This window comes from Adiantum capillus-veneris, chromosome 4 (assembly GCF_014529385.1).
Source record: "Adiantum capillus-veneris isolate H3 chromosome 4, ASM1452938v2, whole genome shotgun sequence".
Lineage (NCBI taxonomy): Eukaryota > Viridiplantae > Streptophyta > Polypodiopsida > Polypodiales > Pteridaceae > Adiantum > Adiantum capillus-veneris.
Window position 1 is genome coordinate 72,560,235 of NC_140934.1, and position 8,659 is coordinate 72,568,893.

Here is an 8,659-nt window from a genome sequence, read left to right on the forward strand (position 1 = left end):
CTCTCTCTCTCTCTCTCTCTCTCTCTCTCTCTCTCTCTCTCTCTCTCTCTTTGAATGCAAATGAGCTTATGTTGCCCCTTTTTTACTATATGTTCCCAGTCTACCTGGAATGCCCCATTCATACTTACCTCCATTGATCATATCTTGTTGTTCATATCACCTGCAGTTCAAACCATTCTTCATTCTGATGTTCAGTTGACAAATGGCGTTCGATCTGCAGTTTTGATCCTTTAGAAATTGGCTCAAAATCCATCTTGCACCAAATCTTTTCATTTGCCATGTTCGAATGTTCTTGCTTTGAAGTTTTGGTGTTTGCTTTCAAAAGTCAATTCCGATTTTCCTGGCTCGACTTATCAATTTTTGTTGATTATCTGTCGTTTTTGGCTTTTTTGTAAAAGGAAATTATTTACAATTATTATTAGTTGGCTAAAAATTAGCCAAAATTAGTGAAACCTTTCATACATATATATTCTTAACCTGGTATTAGATGGTGTTGGTATGGCTCATGATTATGCCGGCTAAGATTTTATAAGGCTTTGAAAATCTTATTTTAAAGAAAAAGAAAAGAAAAGAATTAATATGATAATAATATATACAAATGATAATTTTGCTACATTTTCCCCCCTTCCTAGAGTGAGTCATCCCACACGAACATGTATAAGTGTGCATGGGAGAAAAGTATGTGTCTATGCATAGCCGTATAGTGTGACTCTATGATGCTGATGGAGGATATGCATTGGGAAACAAAATGCTGTGCAAGAGAGGGGTGCTGAACAATATGTTCAGTGGTTGTTGACGACAAGGTCACGTTGAAGCTGGGTGGTCCAAATAGTAGTAATTGAAGAAGACGTGCTGTGTGTTTGACGATGACCTGCATCGTGTGAGCGAGTTTGTTTTGGTTTCCATACCCACTTGACATTTTTTGCTTGTCGAGGTTGGTGTTGGATTGGCCTAGGTTGTCTGACAGAAGCCGTAGGCAGTTTGGCAAGGTCGGATTTCTATGGAGGCAATGTAGACTGACTTGTATTGCTTTGTCGTTTGGGTATCCATAATTTCTTTGGATTGGTTTGAATGATGGATTTTTTAACCCATATTTTCTTGATCATGGTTGGATAATATCGTTGAACTGGTGCATGTGGTGATGATGAAGGTTCCCATACATGGAGTCTATTTGTACAAAGGGTGCGGCAAAAGATTGGTTCTCTTGGCTGAGCTGTAAGGTATTGTCTTTCCAGTTTGGCATGGCTTGATAAGTGCGCATCCATGGCACTCCCAGAATAATTGCTTCGTTAAGATCCTGATCGTTGACCCATGAAACTGATGCGGATAAACTATTCCATCAATAGTGATTGGTAAATTTATGTGTCCCAGGCTATATGGTGCCTTTGTTTTCTACTTTGAACCCCATTGTGTTTGGCAGTAGAGGTTGGGTGGATGCATGAATAGGTGGTACACTAGCTACCCATTTTTGGGGGTGGTAGCAAGGGGGTGGGCTAGTTGGTATCTAGGTGAGTAAACATTGAGAATATTTTATAAGGTTCTATTTGAAAATTGTTCATCAAAAGGCTCGAGCAGCGAGCTGGATTTAAAAAATTTAAAAATTATCTTTTCAGTTTCAACTGTGTGTGTGAAAGTAGTGCGGGGGGGGGGCACCTTACTCCACAATCATGACGCCTCCTGCGCATCGACGGTTGTAGAGGGGAAGCAACTCAGGTGGCCAAGCATCTCCTGCAGCTGAAGCAAAATCATCCACAATTACTGGGAGGCGGAAGAGGGCCCATCATTCATCTCCCTCGCCTGATCCACCCTCGGACTCCCCTGCTGAAAAGAGGAAGAAGAAGGTCTTGACTCCTTCACCAAAGCCTTGCACTCCTATAGCAAAAAAACATTAAAAAATGGCAGATGTTGTAACCCCCAACACTGAGGTACTACTGCATCTTAGTGTTTCTGGTTGTTTCTGCACAGTTTATTGTTGTAACTTGTTTCCAAGGTCCATGTAAGCTCTCTTAAGCTTGCTTTGAAGCAAACCTAAGTTAGAGGCTAGATGTTTGTAGATGCATTCAAGCTCCATAAGCTAATGTGCATGCATTCAAGCTTGCATTGAAAACCCGTGTAGAGGCATGCATGCATGCATTCAAGCTTGCATTGTAAACCTGTGTAGAAGCATGCATGCATGCATTCAAGAAGATATATTTGTGCACATTGCATTTTTTACTGAACTTCCATTAGCTGGTTGCACATGCATTCATGTCTTGTGCATAGTTGGGACCGTACTCGTATGGATTGCAAATCATAGTTCTATGAAGAAGCATGAAGAAGCACGAATCAGTGATACTCTATCAGTGTGGTAGCTACCACCTGAAACACTCATTTATTATAGGGAAAGTGCATCAGAGATCATCAAGATTGTAGCATTTAGCATTCTGCAAAAAACATAACAAGTTGGTAGCATTATGTTAACCAACTACCAATCAAAAATTAGCAAAGAAATACCAAGGTGGTAGTTACATGGTAGCTATCTATCTGGGATACAAGTAGTTGTACCACCTATTCATGCACATGCCCAGCCTGCTTCTGCTCCTGCTCAATGCAAAAATTGATGTTTAATGTGAAAACTTCTGTAAAATTGTGATATTATAAATGCTCACCATGCATAAGTTATCTAAGTTTTCAGTAAATTTATGGCCGTGTATGTTTCAAGCTTAAGTGTTGAACCATACTCCAATCATATTTCCATACCCGTATGCGTTTTGCGTATGGAAACAACTATGGTCTTATGTTTTTCCCTGTATTTTACAAGGCAAAGGCCGTTGGTGCACTCCATATGTGCCATTTGAAAGGAAGACAATTTTTTGCATGACAAAGCGTCAAGCACATGAAGTGTACGACCTCCCCAACTTTGGAGTGGATGCTCAACTGCTGACTGAGGCAGATTTCACCAACAAAGATTGGTTGAAATGCTTTAAGGAGGTGCCGAAGAGGGGCAGTAAAGTAAAATGTAGAGATGTGAAGCCAGAGCTCAGGAACAGGTTTTATGTATTGTTCACATCCGTGTATCAAGAACGTCTTGGAAATTATGGTATGGAGGTGACTAAAGGATTTTCTAGAGGCTTTCTATATGAGCAGTTGAAGGGATAGGTTGAATGGGCCTTGTTTTCAGAAAGTATTGTCACAAATATGGATCCAAGCAAATTACATGCAAAGATGCAGCGATGGGCAGCTTTCCATTCCTCCTCCGCCCCTAACAGTTCCTGGCGAATGACGAGGAATCCATATCATTTGGAGGCACCACAGGAAACTCCGATCAATACAATGGATGATGTGCTGAAAAAGAATTTATTTGGTCCACCGTCTCTTACAGAGTTAGATACTGTTTACAACATGGTTGTAAGCAAGCATTCTTTTGCATTGTCAGAGTATAATGAAGCTTTTAAGAAGCTGGAATTTCTTCAAGCTGATGTGCACCGAAACGAAGGTGCCAACCTCCTAGTGGAAAATCTCAGAGGCCAGTTGAAAGATGCAGAGGCTGCATTACTAAAGGCAGAAGGTAGCATCGATGTTGTGGATGCAATGAAGGTGGAGGAGCTTAAAAATACTATCGGCAGGTTGTCGCTAACACTCCAAACATTGCAAGTGGTAGTTGAGGAGATGGCACCAGTTGATGCTATGGATAGTGCTCTAAAGGAGAGAGATTTTACACAGGAAGTGGAGGAGTGTTTACATGCGCGGATGGATTTTGTGAAGACCATGCAGGTCACTTTGGAATCCAAATTTGCGCTTGATTCCCTTGTGACGCAAGCAACTTCTTCAGTACCCATACCTGATTGTACCATTGTATTTGTCCCTGAGGTGTGCCATTTGTCTTTATTGAGGTAGTTATAAGCTTGGTGTGCTTGAATTTTGCAACCTCTTCCCTCTAAATCCCGACTTGCTTAGGTGCTGATTATGACCTATACCTGATTGCACCATTGGGTTTGTCTCTGAGGTGTACCATTTGTCTTTATTGAGGTAGCTATAAGCTTGGTCAGCTTGAATTTTTCAACCTCTGCCCTCTAGATTTAGGTGCTGATTATGATTCTTGGTCTCTTTTGCCTTCATTTTAGTACATTGCTTAATCAAGTGGTCATTAGCCTTGCAATAGTGGCAACACAGCTTCTTCTTCCCTTCTTTACTAGAATTCCTAGACGAGGTGCTGCCAGTAGAATCATTACAAACAAGTGATTTTCTACTCATTGAAGAACCATGAGAAGTGGGTACATTGTTGTTACCACCTTTTCTTTGAGCAACAACAAAAGCCTATTCAACTGCATGTTGTTTGGCCCTGTTCTTTCTTGAAAGTAGATCTTGCAACAACAATGTGCATAATGCATCAAATTTGACAGCTTGAGGGTTTCCTTGGGTCATAAGTCTCCAAGTACTAGCAAAAGTCTGGTAACAATTTTGCAATGCATCAAGAACAATCTGCACAAGTAAACTGTCATAAATGACTTCGCTTGCAAAAATGAGTTTCTCATTAGTATCCTTGATACCAACAAGGAAATTTTCCATGTCATCTTCCTCATGCATAAACTTTGACTCCAGCTCTTTACGCATCAGTGCAATTTTAGCCTCATTGAGACTTGCATAAAGACCAGCCAGAATATCCCAAGCCTATTTTGCTAGTTTAGCTAAGCAAATGTGACGAGTAATAGTGCGCTTCACAAATAATCCTATCATTGCATGAGCCTGCACATCTCTAACATCCCAAGGAGACACTCAGCCGTAGGCCAAACAGCTCTAATAGCAACAAACTTGCTGCCAGAACCTGCAACATCCTCATCAAAGCATGTATCCACAAAAGGCGAACGTACATCAATGCCCTACACAACATTCCAAATTCTCTTTGACACAAGAACATATTGCATCATGCAATTTCGTTCTTCAAAAAAATCACACTGACAAAAATTCTACAGAAAAGGACGAAATTGCATGCACAATACTACATGTAGTGAAATGGAGGCCGAAACAAGACCGAATGAAAATTTTGAGCAAACTTGAAAGGCAACAAGAAGATATTGAGCAAGCCAAAGAAAAGCTCAAGGAGGCAAGGTTGAAGAATAGAGCAGCATTTGATGAGAAGCACAGGCTACGAACTTATGCTTTCAAAGATGGGGATTGTGTACTCGTATATGATAGTAGCTTGCAAAACCAATACTTTCCAATGTGAAAGATGGTCAAGCATTGGGTTGGGCCATGTGTTGTACTTCATCTTTATGAAAATGCAACATATAAATTATGTGAGCTCGATGGCACTGAGGTTAGAGTGCCTATTGCAGGGAAAAGGACCAAATTGCTCAAGAAATGGGAAGGTGAGTTCAATTTTGAGGATCAAATCTTAAATCAACAGTCAGAGGATGATGGTGATATGTATGCATCAGATGATATGTCTGATGAAGCTTTTGATAATGCAAATTAATGACGAAGACAATTCGAACATGCCACAGGATGTGCATGTTTAAAATCAGAGGGGGTGGATGTCGTGCCGCTTTGCTTCCATGATAGTAAAAAGAGAAAAGGGATGTGAGCTAAGCCTACTTGAAGGCTATATGTTTATTAAGTAGCGATAAGGGCCTGATAACAGGCAAGTGTTAATGTTGAATGTATGCCAGATGCGGCTTTGAAGGGTCAAGACTATGTTTTTGATGCTAGAAGTGGGTATTTATATGGTGATCATAAATGGAAGTTAAAGGACTAGAACTATAGTGCTTGACATGCTCTTCATGCCCGTCTTTACGGCTCATCAATCGGAGTTAGAACAAGAAAATTATGAGCAATAGAAGTAATTCCGTGGGCTAGTTCTATTGTGTTCGGACCTACCATGGGACGGGTGCCAAGGAATTTGAATCATGTCTAACAAGGGTTTGATGGATAGTGCTTGGAATGGGCTATTGCATATGCTTTATACGACTCAAATCGGGCAATAATTGCTCAACTTATGGTCGGATCACCTTTCTATGCAACTTTGGATATCCATTAGCATAGAAAAATTGATGGGGCATGCAATTAAATTTGTGCTCGACATAGGGGTGATTGATATCTAAGCCAAAGTAATTCTTGACAACGCCTTGGATGATTTTGTATTCATTAGATGGAACCACATAGTGAAGAGCCTAATTCCTCACAATAATCTATGTTTTGTTTACGGTTTAGGGTGTATTTATATTAAAATATTGTCTCATTTGAGTGCTTTGAAGATGATAAGGGTGTGAATAAGTGTGCGATGAAAGCGATGTAGGGGTGCTGGTAGGGGGCGATGACTTTTGCATGCAATTCATGGTCTCAGAGACTCTTTCCCTAGGTTTTATAGCTAGCTTCTCTTGGTTTTTAGGATTGTGGGGTGCGATCTTAGGTATCTTAAGCGTCATTTTGCCTTCGTTTTTTTTTATCTTCAGCATTATATTAATTTTGGCCCTTGTATCCCCTCTCATAGGGGTTGTTCTCCCTAAGATTAGAGTCCCCCCTTCCCTCGAGGTTGCTAGCCCTCCCTGCCACCATTTTGTTCTCGTGGTGAGCATGGCTACTCAACGAATTTATGGCACTCCCCCTATGGTATTAACAATGGAGGTGGACATGCTTCCTATGGAGGAGGACATTGTTAAATTCTTGCACATACTCGTGGCTAGGAAACTCTTGTTGAATGAAGAGAGCATTCTTATGGATGAAGGCAATGTGCCAACGAGGTGCCAACATCACGCCCATCGAACGAAGCCTTGATGGGGGGTGGTGCTTTGACTAGGGGGCTGACCCTGGTGGCTAATAAAGCGGAGTCAACTAAAAAGGTATGCTTGCTGAAGAAAAAGGAAGCATGGTTGGCCAAAATTCTAAAGGATACAACTTTGAGGTGAAAACCCTCAAGGCAAGTGAGACACAAGGCATCATCTGTGCAAATAAAAACAAGGTGGCAATGAGTTTTGCAGCTCTCAGACCAGGAATGTCTTTTGCAAGCATCTTGAAGGGTCATGACTCTAAGGTTTGCGCTAAGGTTGCCACTACTGATACTTCATGTGAGACTTCACGTGATACAAGAGCTTAAGGACGTTAACAAGTAGCTAGATACTGGCCCAAATGGTAACAAAAGAACTTCCCCATAGGCAGAAGGTAGTGGGGTACTCGAAGACGAGCTGGCAACTCGAGCCTTTAGTGCGCTAAAGAAGTCGCAGCCACAATAGGTGGAGGTCGTAGAGGCTGTCACTATCGTGATTTTATCGGCTCTGATTAAAAAACAACTAGCCATGCAAGCCCAACTGACGCTTGTGTTTGGATTTAGTGGGAGAATTCCAAATAGATATGAGTTGATACAATGGATTCAGGGGCCGCAAATCCTTGGGCATGGAGGAGGAATTGAAAATACTACTTACCTATCTAAAGGGGTTTTTCTCAGTTAGATTCGAGGAGGTATTCAACGTTCAAAGATCCTTGGGAATTGGGCCGCATCTCTGTCAGCTTATACACACTTTGGGTGCGGGTAGCCAATTTGAGCTCTTATTTAATGATAAAATTGTGGGCTCCTATGAAGCCAAAAGATTGATCAAGCAAGGATGCCCCCTTGCCCCTCTTCTCTTTGCTATTGGGTCGCATCCTCTAATAACGATGCTCGAAACTGCTATTGAGCACGGGAAAATACAAGAGTTAACTAATTTGCCTCGGCCAAGATGGTTACAAACGGCTCCTCCTCTTCGTGAAAGCGTGCCCTCAAGTGCTCAGGAAGGCCCTTAAGATTGCAGACGTTTGTTGTGGCTTCTAGGTTGAAGTGTACTATTGAGAAGTCTAGACTGATCTCCCTGATGGAAAACAACTCATTTGACCCATCTGTCTGGTCAGGGGAGATTGTGTCTAAAGGTAGGATATTTAGGCATCTGGGGACCCCATTAGGGGTGATGTTACTCACAAGCAAAGGTTTGAGAAGATTCAAAAGGAAAATGAGAAGGTGGGATATGTGTTGCTTCCCTTTCAGAGTTGGGTCACACTGATCAATTGGCATTTATGCTTCCTTATATTGCCTTCACCAACCCTCTCCTCAAAATAGCCAAATCTAACTGGAAGGAGTTTTTGAAACCAGCTAAAAGATTCCTATGGAGTAACGACACTAAAGCCTCAGTGCTGCGGCAATGGGAAAAGTGGGAAGGTATTGCTCAACCATTGGTCCAAGGTGGCCTTGGAATTCTCAACACTGTTGTTCATGTTAAGGCCTCATGTGCCAAGTTTGTGGTCTCAATGGCTCGACCGTTGGAGAGTTAAAGATCTCTTCAAATGAACCATATGCACTAGATATGTATGTGTGGAACACACAATACGTCCATATGTATGTGTGGGCTAGTAGGGAGACAAAGTATGCACTCAAATTAGAGTGATTAGTATATGGGCGATATGTATGGTAAGCCCATATATGTGCTATATATTTGTATGTGGGCATTGCCATTATGAAGCTTACAAGTGCATGTGTAGTGCATATAGCCTTAATATTGTGTGATGATCTGCAATACATTGTATAGCACGTAACATCATTTGGTAAAGCATGCTCAAATCATATATGGTCACCATAAAACCCACATGTGTATGGTCCATTTGGAGGGAATGCACCTCAGTCATATGTACACATGTAATATATATGGACTTATCC